Genomic DNA, 14,750 nt, shown 5'->3' on the forward strand with positions numbered 1-14,750 from the left:
TTAAAGAGTTGTTTCACTGTATTAGGTTTGAACCTAGTTTTATTCTTTTTTTTTTTTTTTTTTTTAACTCTAGACAGGGAACCGCAGATAAGGGATTGCCATGTATGGCTGACAAATGTTTTCTGCTTTACTGGAGCAGTGGGGCTTTCATAGATTTTTGGAACTAATAAATAATGGGAATCTTTTGAAAAGCCAACATTTTTTTATGTTTGAACTAACAATCATCTCCAGAAGAACTTCAGTGCCTTCAGGGATTAAAAGAAGACAACTTGCTGGCAAAGTGGCTTATTCCAGAATTGTTCCAGCAACACAGCACAGTGGAGGATAGTGAGAGAGAGAGGAAGCCACTGTGATTGAGATGTAAGACAATCAATTTTCTGAAATAGATACTGAAATAATGCCTCAGGAATTTATGGTAGTTAGGAGGATTCAAATTGACTGTGATATTAGTTTGCAAATGCTTTATTTGTTGTGGCAGTTGACTGCACCCTGCATTAGTTTCCATGGAAGAATGTTAGAGGTTGTTCTTGACCAGAATATGCATTTCATGTTTTTTGCATAGGGTAGCACAGGCAGATACATATAGAAATATGAATGGAAATAGAACAGTGGTTACTCCAAGTAGTTGTTTCTGCAAGGTACCTTTTACTTTACTGAATGTGTGATGCTACCTAAGGCCACCAAAATATAAGACTTGTCAGTTCATTGTTGACTGGAAATTTAAAGAATGACTTCCACTGATTGAAACTCACAAAACACAAAGTCTATAACCCAGAGAGGCAATTAATTAATTTACAGCAAGATATATTACAGAAGGTAGGTCAGGCTTTTGTGTTTGCCTAAGCACTAATTGGTTTTCCCTATAGACAACTTACATGGGAAGAAACTGAATGGGCATAAAAATAAAACAGTAAAGGAATTTAGTTATTGGAGTTAGATATTTAGTAGCATAAAGTCTGGCAGATTTATGAATTCATCTCAACACATTTCAACACCACACACTCACATCCTTTGACTTAAAACTTTGACTTGTTGATCACCCTTCTGTTTATAGCCCACAACCTTTGCATTGTCTTTTCAATTTTTTCTCTCATATAGTTCATGTTTCTTAATATTTATATTTTATTTTTCAACCATGGTCAAATCCACCCTCATCACTAAAATGAACCATTACTATGGACTAGTAACGAGTCTCTCATTTGCCTCTCAATCTCCATTCTTACCTCAACATAGTTTATTTTTATAGCAGCTTGAAAGGTTTGTATAAAAAGTAAAACAGATCAAAAGATGACTAGGCATGTGGATTTCAACTGATTCTTATTATTACATCATAAAGTTTATAAATTTATCTACACAAAACCCTTTAAATTCATCTCTTATCACTCACACCTTTTTTCAAGATGTTCAAAAACTTTCACTTGCTTCTCTCTTGTTGCTCCCTGGCCAATGCACTGATTACAGAGGTTGATAGCATCCTTAGTGTTCGTGGTGGAAGAAAGTATCACAAACAATGTGGTCAGAGTCTTCCAAGCTAAGGTGAGTATTTCTACTTTCTTCTCACTGGACTTCTGAACTTTTAACATGAGCAAATCATCAAGAGCAATCAGTCCTAATCTGTAGTTTTCTTCTTTTACTGACTTACCCCTGAGATTCAGTGTTATCAATCTGTTAAATTAGCACATCAACTAGAACCCAGGTTGCCTGGTGAGGGTCTTTCGTTCAACAACAGACCACAAGAGAACCTAAAATAGAGAATTCTATTACTCACAGGTCCCAGAGGAAGTGACTGGCATATTTTGAGGGGCCACAGGAGGTATTCCAGGCAGAGTGCAGAAAAAGTTTATTAGGGTTCATTAGTGGAGTGTTTTTAGGTTTCCAGAATAAGGACAGATTGGGCTATTTAAACCAAAGATTGAGGTTTGCTAACCCCCATTGGGTTCTTATCTAAAAAATGCATTAGTCATGTGATTGTTGGGAGGCAGGAGAGACTGTTGATCACAAGGGCAATTGGGGAAGTAATAGCAGAAATTTAAATTTTCTTATGATTCTGTGGGCTGCCATCTCAGCCATTCACCTGCAGGGATTCGTGCCAGTTTAAGGTCACTACAAAATGGATGCAATGCCATGGGATAGCTTCGCTAAATTCTTAACATTCAGAAAAAGTTCTCTTCCTCATCCTGTATGACAGTGCTCACCAGCTTCTGAGCCACAGCCAGGAACCAGGCCATGCAGCACGAAGTGAAGCATAGGCGATAAATGTAGTGCACTTGAATCAGCCCCAACCATCCCCCACCATTCATGCAAAAAGTCGTCTTCCACAAAACTAATTCTTGGTGCCAAAAAGGTTGGGGACTACTGCTATATGATTAAAAATTATGCCATAATGTGTATCAACTTGGATTTATTGTATTAAATATACAGTTTACAAGAATCTATATTTGTCTTAAACTGTTAGTGTCCCAGCTTGAGTATTCAGAGAAAATTCAATTCTCCCTTAGTACACCCATATTCTGTAAACTGTGTTTGCTTTCAAAACTAATAAAGGATATTAAACAAAATTCTATCCAAACACCCAAGTATCATTTATAATCAGCTATATTTTTCCATCTACTTCTGCTCCATTGGCTATGCTAAAGCCTTTGACAGTGGGTTTCACAACAAACTGTGGAAAATGCTTAAAGTGATGGGAATACCAGACCACCTTACCTGCATCCTGAGAAACCTGTATGCAGGTCAAGGAGCAACAGTTAGAACCAGACGTGAAACAACAGACTGGTCCAAAATTTGGAAAGGAGTACATCAAGGTAATATATTTTCACCCTGCTTATTTGACTTATATGTAGACTTATGTGTGACTTATATGTGAAATGCCAGGCTGATTGAAACACAGCTGGAATCAAGATTACCAGGAGAAAGATCAATAATCTCAGATATGCAGATGACACCACCATTATGACAGAAAGCAAAAAAGAATTAAAAAGCCTCTTGTTGAAGGTGAAAGAGGAGCATGAAAGAGCTGGCTTAAAACTCAACATTCAGAAAGCTAAGATCATGACATCTGGTACCATCATTTTGTGGCAAATATATGGGGAAACAATGGAAACAACAAGACTTTTTATTTTGTTGGGCTCCAAAATCACTGTGAATGGTGAATGCAGCCATGAAATTAAAAGATGCTTGCTCCTTGGAAGAAAAGCAATGACAAAAGTAGACAGCATATTAAAAAGCAGAGACATTACTTTGCCTACAAATGTCTGTATAGTTAATGCTATGATTTTTCCAGTAGTCATGTATGATGTGAGATCTGGACAATAAAAAGATTGAGCGGTGAAAAAATGATGCCTTTGAACTGTGGTGCTGAAGAACTCTTGAGAGTCCTTTGGGTATCAAGGAGATCAAACCAGTAAATTTTAAAGAAAACCAATCCTGAATATTCACTGGAAGGACTGATACTTTGGCCAATACTTTGGCCACCACATGCTAAGAGCTGACTCGTTGGAAAGAACACTGATTCTGGGAAAGATTGAGGGCAGGAGGAGAAGTAGATGACAGAGGATAAGATAGTTATATGTCATCACCAACTCAAAGGGCATGAGTTTGAGCAAACTCTGGGAGATAGTGAGGGACAGGAAAGCCTGGTGTGCTGCAGTCCATGGGGTCACAAAGAGTCAGACATGACTGAGTGACTGAAAAACAAATATCTTTCCAACTCCAGAGGCACCAAATGCCATTTATTTATTGAATGAGAAAATCTGGGTGTTGTTAAGAATATTTGATGATGCATGTGTGCTAAGTCACTTCAGCTGCATTAAACTTTGCAAAGCCCTATAAATTGTAGCCCACCATGCTCCACTGGAGTGGGTTGCCATGCCCTCTCCAGGGGACCTTCCCAACCCAGGGATGAAACCTGCATCTCCTGCATTGGCAGGCAGATTCTTTACCACTAGAGCCTCCTGGGAAGCTATTTCATGGTGGTGGATGGATAAAAATCAGAACTATTATCCCTTTATCGTTGCACAACATCCAAGGTGTTAAATATCTCTGTTAATAGGCAATATGAGCATGTAAGAGAAAAAGTGTTTATGTTGATGAATGAAGCTTCTAAAAGTTGTGATATATACTATCTAAGGTATAAAGAGCAGGTATTCAAGTTAAAACCAAAGTATATTATTGCTTGTCTATTAAAATATATGATGAACCGAGTAATGCTGGCATGAGAATTCTGAAAGGAACATGGAAGGCAATAACTAAGAGTCATCAAAGCACACAGAATAATAGTGGATGGTACTTTTGTATTGGAGGAAGCTATTATCCTTTTGCTTTTGAATATAATAGCTTTAGTCAACTTTCTGGGACTGAATGCAGCACTATTCATGTTACTTATTGTCTTAACCCACTCCAGTATTCTTGCCTGGAAAATTCCATGGACAGAGGAGCCTGATGTACTACAGTCCATGGGCTCGCAAAGAGTCGTACACAACTGAAGTGTCAGCACACAAAACTAGAAATGTGTATCTGATGAAACTTCCAGACTGGTACAATGACCTCAATTTTCCTTTTATATTTCTAATTTTACTTAGATGAATTTCCATGCCAAGATGATGCATAATCAAACCTTCTGTCCAGAAACTTTGTTTTCTAATAATTCAATTTCTGTTAATATCATCATTATTTGTCATCCACCTTGAAACCTTAAGACAAATTGACAAACCTTATCCATTTTCTGCTGATTTTTTTGTTACAATATCAGCCATAAAGTTCTATACATACTCAGCCTGAGAATATATTAATATTCTGTGTGTGAGTGTGTGTGTGTGTGTCTTTCCTTCTTTTTATCTCTCTTTTTAGTTAAGCACACTGACTTTGGAGTCACATTGTCTGTGTTTGAGCTTAGATTCAGGCATTTGCTAGCCACAGGACTTTATTTTGGACATACTAATTGGTCTGTTTTTCAAAATTCTTTATAAAATGTGAATGATAATAATAGCATTATTATGAAACTCAGATGCAATAATTTATACAAAATGCCTGGTATCCAGTAACCTCTTATGATTTTTTGCTGTTATCATTTACATATTTTCTCTAGTATTAACTGTTTTCTGTTCACATCCACAGATAACACATACACAATCATATTTTTATAGTTCTAGTAAGTAAGCCTATGTTTATATCCATCACAGTTCCTAGATTAGCAAATATATTATTATTTAAGCATATTTTTCAAGTTGAGTACTTTCAAACCATCTCTAGACCCCTGTATTCTCTTAAGGAGTATTTCATAATCATGCATGGTGCAGAAAAGATATAAGGATATTATGTATAATTGCATGTATATGGGTATATTATATATGTATATGATATTAAAAATATATATGTGTGTATATATGTGTGTTTTATAAAACAAATTTCCTACGCTAACTGAACTACAAAGGAATGTATTTATAATATGATATTCAGAACAAATGTGTTCAATGCAGAAAAATTGGAAATCCATAAAACCTATTCTGAGCTTAAATTTTAAATTAAAATTTCTGAGTAACATGTATGAAATTTCCATTTTTATTCCTGACTAGAACTAAAACTGCACAAGCATTCTGGAGCATATGAGACTGGAATATTCAATGTACATAAACAGTTATCTGTCACTAGCTGAAAAATTCCTAAATTTTTAGCTATTGCAAAAAGAGTTTTTTGACATAAACTGCACAAATTTGGGGAAGAATCTTCTGAATTTATGTATTATTACTCTGTTCTTTATACTCATATAATATTTTGCTTTTACCTTTACTTCACCATGGATCACTCTACGGGATGTTCATTATATTGGATCTATTATCCTTCATTAACTTGGTGGTGAGCTTCCCAGGTGGCTCAGTAGTAAAGAATCTGCCTGCCAATGATCCCTGGGTTGGAAGGTCCGCTGGAGAAAGAAATGGCAAACTGCTTCAGTATTGTTGCCTAGGAAATCGCATGGACAGAGGAGCCTGGTGGGCCATAGTCCATGACATCACAAGAGTCAGACATGGCTTAGCAACTAAATAACAACAACTTGGGAATATCTAAGTTTGTCAGGTACATATTTTACACTAAATGAAGGCAAACTCATGTCTTGGTACATATTACATATTCAGCAAATTCATGTTGAATGAGGTTTTTACTGTCATACATTATAGATATCACATCACATACATACACTTAATCTATATTAGTGTTGTGCCCAACACTAATATATAGACATGACATGAAGTCATGTCTATTGTAATAGTCCTATAAACATAGGTATTAGAAATAGAAAATGTTTACTCACTGTTTTTCTGTCTATAGTTTATAAATTTGTTTTTAATTTACAAAATTAGTTTTAATTTAATGTTAAATAAATTATATATTACTCAAATTATCTGGTGGCTCAACTGGTAAAGAGCCTGTCTGCCAATGCAAGAGATACAGGAGATGAGGGTTCAATCCCTGGCTCAGGAAGATTCCCTGGGGAAGGAAATGACAACCTGCTCCAGTATTTTTGCCTGGATAATCCCATGGACAGAGGAGCCTGGTGGGCTACAGTCCATGGGATTGCAAATAGTTGGACATGACTGAGCACACACAGAACAAATTAAATAACAGAATACAGCAAAACGTAACATAGCCATTGTTTTTTACTCAGGCAGTATATTCATCCTTCTCAAACAAATATGCATTATTTTACGAAAAATGTTGACTGCATCCTTATTTTAAAATGTGTCTACTCTAGTGACGAATTACAAAATGCACCTTTTAATGTGCAAAGTAAGCTGCAGTCATCTAAATACTGCTTCAGGAAGTGTAACTAAATATATATTACTCAGTCAATTTAAACTTCTTTTTTATATAAATGACAGGAAGAACCTTGAGGATATATGTACATTATTTCTAGAATAGCAAAGATGTGAAAAAGCAGAAGTAAACTATACTGACAAACTAAACATCAGACAAGAGTGAACAAGTTAGGAAACTAATTTAAATTTACCCTGAGGAAGCAAAGCTAAAGGCAAATTTTGAGACAGGAATAAATATGGAACAAGTTTCCTGTTATTTTAGAATGATCATAAAAATTCTAGAAGACTGTTTCTCCTTTCCATATGAAAAAATATGTAAGGACCTTCATTAATGTGAACACCTCTTTGAAAAGATGTACCACACTTCACCAAAGTACAGTTTAAACAAAAAGCAAGCAGGAGGTGGGGGATATATCTTCACTAGATATCAAGACATAAAATGTTAGTAGTAAAGGCAATTGGTGTTGGTGCAAGCATAGATCAATGAAACACAATATTCACTAGAGGAAATACATATAAGAAAACTTGATTTATCTCAAACTGAGTATACAGATTGGTAAAAAAAATTGATGAGCTATTAAAATAATAAAGTATTTAGTTATATAAACAATACATGTAATTGGACTCCTATTTTATACCAAATACAAAAAATAATCATTTAAGGTAACTTAAAGATTGAAATGTAAAAAAGAAAACTTACCAAATATTTAAAAAAGCATTACAGAGGAAAAACTTCACAGTGTAGTTTTAAGGGAATAACGTCAGGCTTTGTTTTAAAAATGTCTTAATTTTTGAATAAGATGTATTCAGGAAATATAAAATATGGAGAAAGGTTTGACAAATTGTATTAAGATTTAGGAACATTTTTATTGAAGTATATTTGGTTTACAACATTGTGTTAGTTTCAGGTGTACAGCAAAATGAGTCAGATATATATATGTATATATATATATATATGCACACATACATGCAACTTTTCAGATTATATTCCATTATATGTTACTACAAGATTTTGAATATTGTTTCCTGTGTTATGCAGTAAATTCTTCTTGCTTATCTATTTCATACATAGCAGTATGCATCTGTTAATCACATTCTCTTAATATATCCCTCCTTTTCTTTTCCCTTTGGTAACTATATGTTTGTTTCCTATGCCTGTGAGTCTATCACTTTTTTGTATACAATCTCATTTACATTGTCTTTTAGGTTTCACAAATAAGAGGTATTATGTACAATTTATCATTCTCTGTCTGACTTACTAAACTTAGTATGATATTCTCTATGTCCACTCATTTTGCTACAAATGTCCATATCTCATTCTTTTATATGGCAGAGTAGTATTCCATTATATATTTTTAATATTTATACTTATATATATTCCACCTCTTCCTTAACCATCTGTTCATGAATAATTAGGTTACTTCAAGGTCTTGGCTATTTAAATAGTGCTGCTGCGAACATTGGGATACACATATCTTTCTGAAATACAGTTTTCATCTTTTCCAGATATGGGATTAGAATCCCAGGAGTGGGATTGCTAGATCATATGATAGTTCCATTTTTAGTTTTTAAAGAAATCTCCATTCTGTTTTTCCATAACAGCCACACCAATTTATATCTCCTTGAACAGTGGAGGAAATTTTTCTTTTCTCCACATGCTCTCCAGCATTTATTTATAGACTTTTAAATGATGGTCATTCTGACCAGTGTAAGATGATATCTCATGGACATTTGGATTTGTATATCTCTATCAGAGATGTTGAGAATCTTTTTCTGTGCTTGTCGGCCATTTGTATATCTTCTTAGGAAAAACATCTACTTAAATATTCTGCTCATCTTTTGATGAGGTTGTTTCCTTTTTTGATATTGAGTTGTATGAACTGTTTGCATATCTTGGAAATTAACCCCTAGTCAATCTTATTGTTTGCAAGTATTTTCTCCCATTCTGTAGGCTGTATTTTTGTTTTGTTGATGGTTTCTGTAGCTTCTCTGATAGTTCAGTTAGTAAAGAATCCACCTGTAATACAGGAGACCTTGGTTTGATTCCTGGGTCAGGAAGATTCCTTGGGGAAGGGATAGGCTATCCACTCCAGTATTCTTGGCCTTATCTTGTGGCTCAGATGGTAGTGTCTGCCTGCATTGCAGAAGACCTGGGTTCAATCCCTTGGTTGGGAAGATCACTTGGTAGAGGGAAAGGCTACTCACTCCAGTATTCTGGCCTGGAGAATTCCATGACCAAGGACCTCAAAGATATGTCCAAGGGACCTCAAAAAGTTGGACATGACTGAGCAACTTTCCCTCTGTTGTTGTGCAAAAGCTCTTAAGTTCCATTAGATCTCATTTGTTTATTTTTGTTCTTCTTTTGCATTTGGAGACTGATCTAAGGAAATAAAGAACTTCTTTTTTAACAAATAGACCCCATAAAAAATGAAACAGCAATCCATAAACTAGAAGTTACTTACTATGGATATAACTGGGAAAGACGATATTCAATATTTATTTCGAAAGACCTTCTAAAGTAAAGATAAAGAAGAATCCTTCAATAGTAAAAGGTCAAATGACTTCAATAGGTACTTAAAAAAGAATGAATATAATAATTCATATCCATCAGTGTGACACACATTTTTAAATTGTGTCAAATGACAATATGAATGTGGAGGAATGTTTACATTCATCCACACTGAATAGCAAATTTGTAAAATCAATATGCTAAACAATTTTGTATTGTTTGTACTAGTCTCTCAGTCATGTTCAACTTTTTGCAAATCCCAGGAACTATAGCTCGCCAGGCCCCTCTGTCCATGGAATTCTCCAGGCAGGAATACTGGAGTGGGTACCCATTCCCTTCTCCATGGGACCTTCCCACACCAAGGATTGAACCTCAACTCTATGCACAATTTATAACTCAAGAATTTCACTCTTAGGTATGTTCTCTAAAGAAATTTCCTTTGAACATGTATTATTATATGTTTAAAACATTTTAAGATGATTGTTTTCAATAACAACAACAAAATAACTAGAAAGAAAATAAATGCTCAATAATAATAGAATGGATACACTAATTGTGACATGTTCATAAAATGTATCACTATTGAATGCTTTAAATAAATAAATGAACTGTAGGTACTTGTGGTTCAGTTCAGCTCAGTCACTCAGTCATGTCTGACTCTTTGCGACTCCATGATCGCAGTACGCCAGGCTTCCCTGTTGATCACCATCTCCTGGAGTTCACTCAAACTCACATACATTGAGTCAGTGATGCTTTAGTCAATAGAAAAAATACAAGCAGATTAAACAAACATACTACAAAAGATTATAGTATGATTATACTATAGTATGATTGTATCTTCAGAAATTTTTAGACATGAAAACAATGCAATTTATTGCTTAGGTATGCAAATATAATGCTACTATAAAGAAAAGTAAGAAGATTCTAAAATTTAAAAAAACCCAATAGTAAATAAAATATTCAAGCTAATTATCCCTTTTAGAAATGGGGAAGAACTGTGTATCACTAGGGTGGAACACAGAAAATTCCTGGATCACTGCTAAGGTTCAATTTACTGTCCACAGCTGGAATAATATTAAAAACAAAAAAAATAGTGAGCACGTATATAACACTTACTACACTCTAAGAACAAAACTATGAGACACATATGATTCCTTTATTCCAGAGAAGAGATTCACTGGTTTGTTTAGCTGCATATTGATAGTAAGCTCAAGAGGCATGATTCCAACTCAGCCACCTGCCAGGATCTCAATCCTGACTTGGCACAGGAATCACCAGTAAGGTTATACATATATAAATTCCTGGGTCTCACTCTCAGAAATGCTGGTTGAATTGGTCTGGCATGCACCTTGAGTAATTTTTAAGAGCTCCCTAAGTGGCTCTTCATCAACAGAGTCAAAGAACAACAACTTAAGCAATGCTTATTTACATTACATACCCAGGCACTTATCTATTCTGAGATTCATCAGAGAACTGAGATAGCAGGACAAACTGCCACCTCAAAATCTTGAGAGATAGATGAATAAAGGAAATTACAGCCAAGATCACATTAACTGAAACAGATGACACTAGAGCCAATAGGAATACTTAAAGTAAAGCTTTGAAGAACTGTTGAAGACTTAGTGTGGGCGATCTTGATTTAAAAACTGCCAGGGAGGCTTCCAGTTCCACATTTAAGGTACTTATAAGTTGCCACTCCACCTAATAACAAGCGATAAAGCTAAGCAGACTTCTTAAATCTGTAAGAGAGGGAAGAATGGAGGTCAAACTGCTGCCTGCAATACTGGAGAGAAAGACAGGTGGATACAGAACTCAAAACCACCACAGGAACCAATACCAGGAAAGGAAAACTTGAACTGAAGTTGACAAGTTGCTGGAAGCTCAGTGTAGACAATACTGAGAATTAAAAACTCCAGAGGGACCTAGTCAAAGAAGGAGACCCCCAGAATATTATGAAAATTTTCACTAAGACCTTGAACATTTTCTTAAATTCAATGTCACAGAAAAATCCCTTTTGACTCTATCAGAGAGAGGAGGAAAGAAGGCATTTAAATATATATATATATATATATATATATATATATATATATATATATATATATATATATATATATAAATCAGGAAACAGTTCTCAATAAAGCCTGCCCTCTGGGAAAATTAGTTACCAGAGCCTAACCTGCTGTGGTATTACCAGTCTTTAATGGATAAAACAAATAGCATAGAAGAACAGCCGATCAGTGTAAGCAGAGAGATAGATATCCTAAGAATGAATAAAAGCAAACAAACAAAAAATGTTAGAGATTAAAAGCAGAATTGAAGAATGCCTTTGATGGGCTTACTAGAAAGCTGGACACAGCTAAGGAAAGAATATCTGAGCTAGAACACATGTCAACAGAATCTTTGAAACCAAAAACCTAAAAGAACAAAGCCTGATAGAACACAATATAAAAGGAGAAGCATTGTGGTACTGAAAAAATAAATAAATAAAACAACCTAGATGTCCATCAGCAGATGAATGGATAAGAAAGCTGTGGTACATATACACAATGGAGTATTACTCAGCCGTTAAAAAGAATTCATTTGAATCAGTTCTGATGAGATGGATGAAACTGGAGCCGATTATACAGAGTGAAGTAAGCCAGAAAGAAAAACACCAATACAGTATACTAACACATATATATGGAATTTAGGAAGATGGCAATGACGACCCTGTATGCAAGACAGGGAAAGAGACACAGATGTGTATAACGGACTTTTGGACTCAGAGGGAGAGGGAGAGGGTGGGATGATTTGGGAGAATGACATTCTAACATGTATACTATCATGTGAAATGAATCGCCAGTCTATGTCTGACGCAGGATGCAGCATGCTTGGGGCTGGTGCATGGGGATGACCCAGGAAGATGTTCTGGGGAGGGAGGTGGGAGGGGGGTTCATGTTTGGGAAAGCATGTAAGAATTAAAGATTTTAAAATTTAAAAAAAATAAATAAATAAAAGCTGCCAGACATGAAGTATAAAAAAAATAATAATAAAAAATAAATAAATAAATAAATAAATAAAGTGTAACTTACTCATAACTAGGACTACTACAAAGAGAAGAGTGAACAGGCTCTCGCACAATGACGGCCAGCGTGGAGCCGCGGGGGCGGCCCCCGGGGGTCAGAGTGGGCGTCGTGGTGACCAGCGGTAGGCATCCTCACTGCGTCCTCTTGGGAAGGAGGAAAGGGTCGTTCGGAGCCGGCAGTTTCCAGCTCCCCGGGGGCCACTTGGAGTTCGGTGAAAGCTGGGAAGAATGTGCTCAAAGGGAAACCTGGGAAGAAGCAGCTCTTCACCTGAAAAATGTTCACTTTGCCTCGGTTGTGAATTCTTTCATTGAGAAAGAGAATTACCATTATGTCACTATTTTAATGAAAGGAGAGGTGGACCTGACTCATGATTCAGAACCAAAGAATGTAGAGCCTGAAAAGAATGAAAATTGGGAGTGGGTTCCCTGGGAAGAATTTCCTCCCCTGGACCAGCTTTTCTGGGCACTATGTTGTTTAAAAGAACAAGGCTACGAAGATTTTAAAATTTAAAAAATTAAAAAAAAAAAATTAAAAAAAAAAAAAGAAGATTTGGATCATCTGGTAGGATATAAAGGAAGTCACCTGGAGGTGAACAAAGAGATTCACTGAGTTGTTGTGTTTTGTTTTTTTTTCAATGGATTGGCCCAAAAGTTCACTTAGGCTTTTTTATTGTACGATGACTATTGTGCTTAGTTGTCTCTAACTTCATTTAAAACAATTTTGTGAGATTGTATTGTGACACCTGTCACAGCAATGTGCGTTTTTTAAAAGAAAGTTATCAAAATTGGTGAATTTGGGGGTAGCCATTTTAATATTGAAGATGGAAGAAAAAAAGCAACAATTTTGTCATATTATGCTTGATTATTTCAAGAAAGGTAAAAATGCAACAGATACAAAAAAGATTTGTGCAGAGTATGGAGAAGGTGCTGTGACTGAGCGGACATGTCAAAAGCGGTTTGCCAAGTTTCCTGCTGGAGATTTCTCTCTGTATGATGCCCCACGGTCAGGCAGACCAGTTGAAGTGGATAGCAATCAAATTGAGACATTAATTGAGAGCAATCAACATTATACCACACGAGAGATAGCCGACATACTCAAAATATCCAAATCGAGTGTTGAGAACCTTTTGCACCAGCTTGGTTATGTTAATTGCTTTGATGTCTGGGTTCCACTTAAGTTAAGCCAGAAAAACCTTCTTGATCATATTTCCATATGTGATTCTCCACTGAAATGTAATGAAAGTGTTCCGTTTTTAAAACAAATTGTGACAGGCAATGAGAAATGGATACTGTTCAATAATGTGGAACGGAAGAGATCATATGGGACAAGCGAAATGAACCACCGCCAGCCACACCAAAGGCCCGTCTTCATCCAGAGAATCAATTCCAAGAAGTACTGCTCCCAGTTAGACCAACTGAAAGCAGCACTCAATGAAAAGCGTCCAGAATCAGTCGACAGAAAATGCATAATCTTTCATCAGGATAACGCAAGACCACATGTTTCTTTGATGACTAGACAAAAATTGTTACAGCTTGGCTGGGAAGTTCTGATTCCTCCACCATATTCCCCAGACATTGCACCTTCATATTACCATTTATTTCGGTCTTTACAAAATTCTCTCAATGGAAAAAATTTCAGTTCCCTGGAAGACTGCAAAAGGCACCTGGAACAGTTCTTTGCTCAAAAAGATAAAAAGTTTTGGGAAGATGGAATTATGAAGTTGCCTGAAAAGTGGCAGAAGGTAGTGGAACAAAATGGTGAATATGTTGTTCAGTTCAGTTCTTGGTGAAAGTGAAAAATGTGTTTTTTATTTTTGCTTAAAAATCAAAAGAACTTTTGGGCCAACCCAATACATAAAAGGCAGAATAAGGTCCTGTTAAAGAACAAAAAATATCTACATTTCAGAACAACTCCATTTTACTTGAAAAGTTCCACATGATGGACAATTTATTTGTAGTCTCTTAATATACCCAACACCTTTTCATTCAGTACTTGTGAAAAATTTTCAGAGAATGTGTCATGAATTGTTTCAGAAAATGTGATAATTGGTGATGTTAAAAATGGTAATTCCACTTTCTGTATTTCTCTGGTATTGATGTGTGTGGAGGAGAGTGCAGTAGAATTTGTCTTAGTGTTTCAGTTCTAGTAGAGATCCTAATTCAAGTGCTAACACAGAATTTATCTCATTTGTTGGTTTTCCTTTTCTGTTTGTTGTTGTTGATATATTTTGACAGTTCCTACAACTAGAGCAGACAGGACAGGTCATTAGGGTGTACTTCTGATTGGGAATGTAAACCCAGGGAAGCAAGTTAAACCATCCAGGATCTGTATTCCATTGTTAACAGGCCTTACCATTTTGGATCT

General features: G+C 35.7%; 1 pseudogene; it reads left to right on the top strand.

Moving 5' to 3' along the window:
• The first annotated feature begins 12,440 nt into the window (after positions 1-12,440).
• Positions 12,441-12,896, top strand: LOC138446984 (nucleotide triphosphate diphosphatase NUDT15 pseudogene; annotated as a pseudogene).
• The last annotated feature ends 1,854 nt before the right edge of the window (positions 12,897-14,750 follow it).

Source organism: Ovis canadensis, chromosome 10, assembly GCF_042477335.2.
Source record: "Ovis canadensis isolate MfBH-ARS-UI-01 breed Bighorn chromosome 10, ARS-UI_OviCan_v2, whole genome shotgun sequence".
Lineage (NCBI taxonomy): Eukaryota > Metazoa > Chordata > Mammalia > Artiodactyla > Bovidae > Ovis > Ovis canadensis.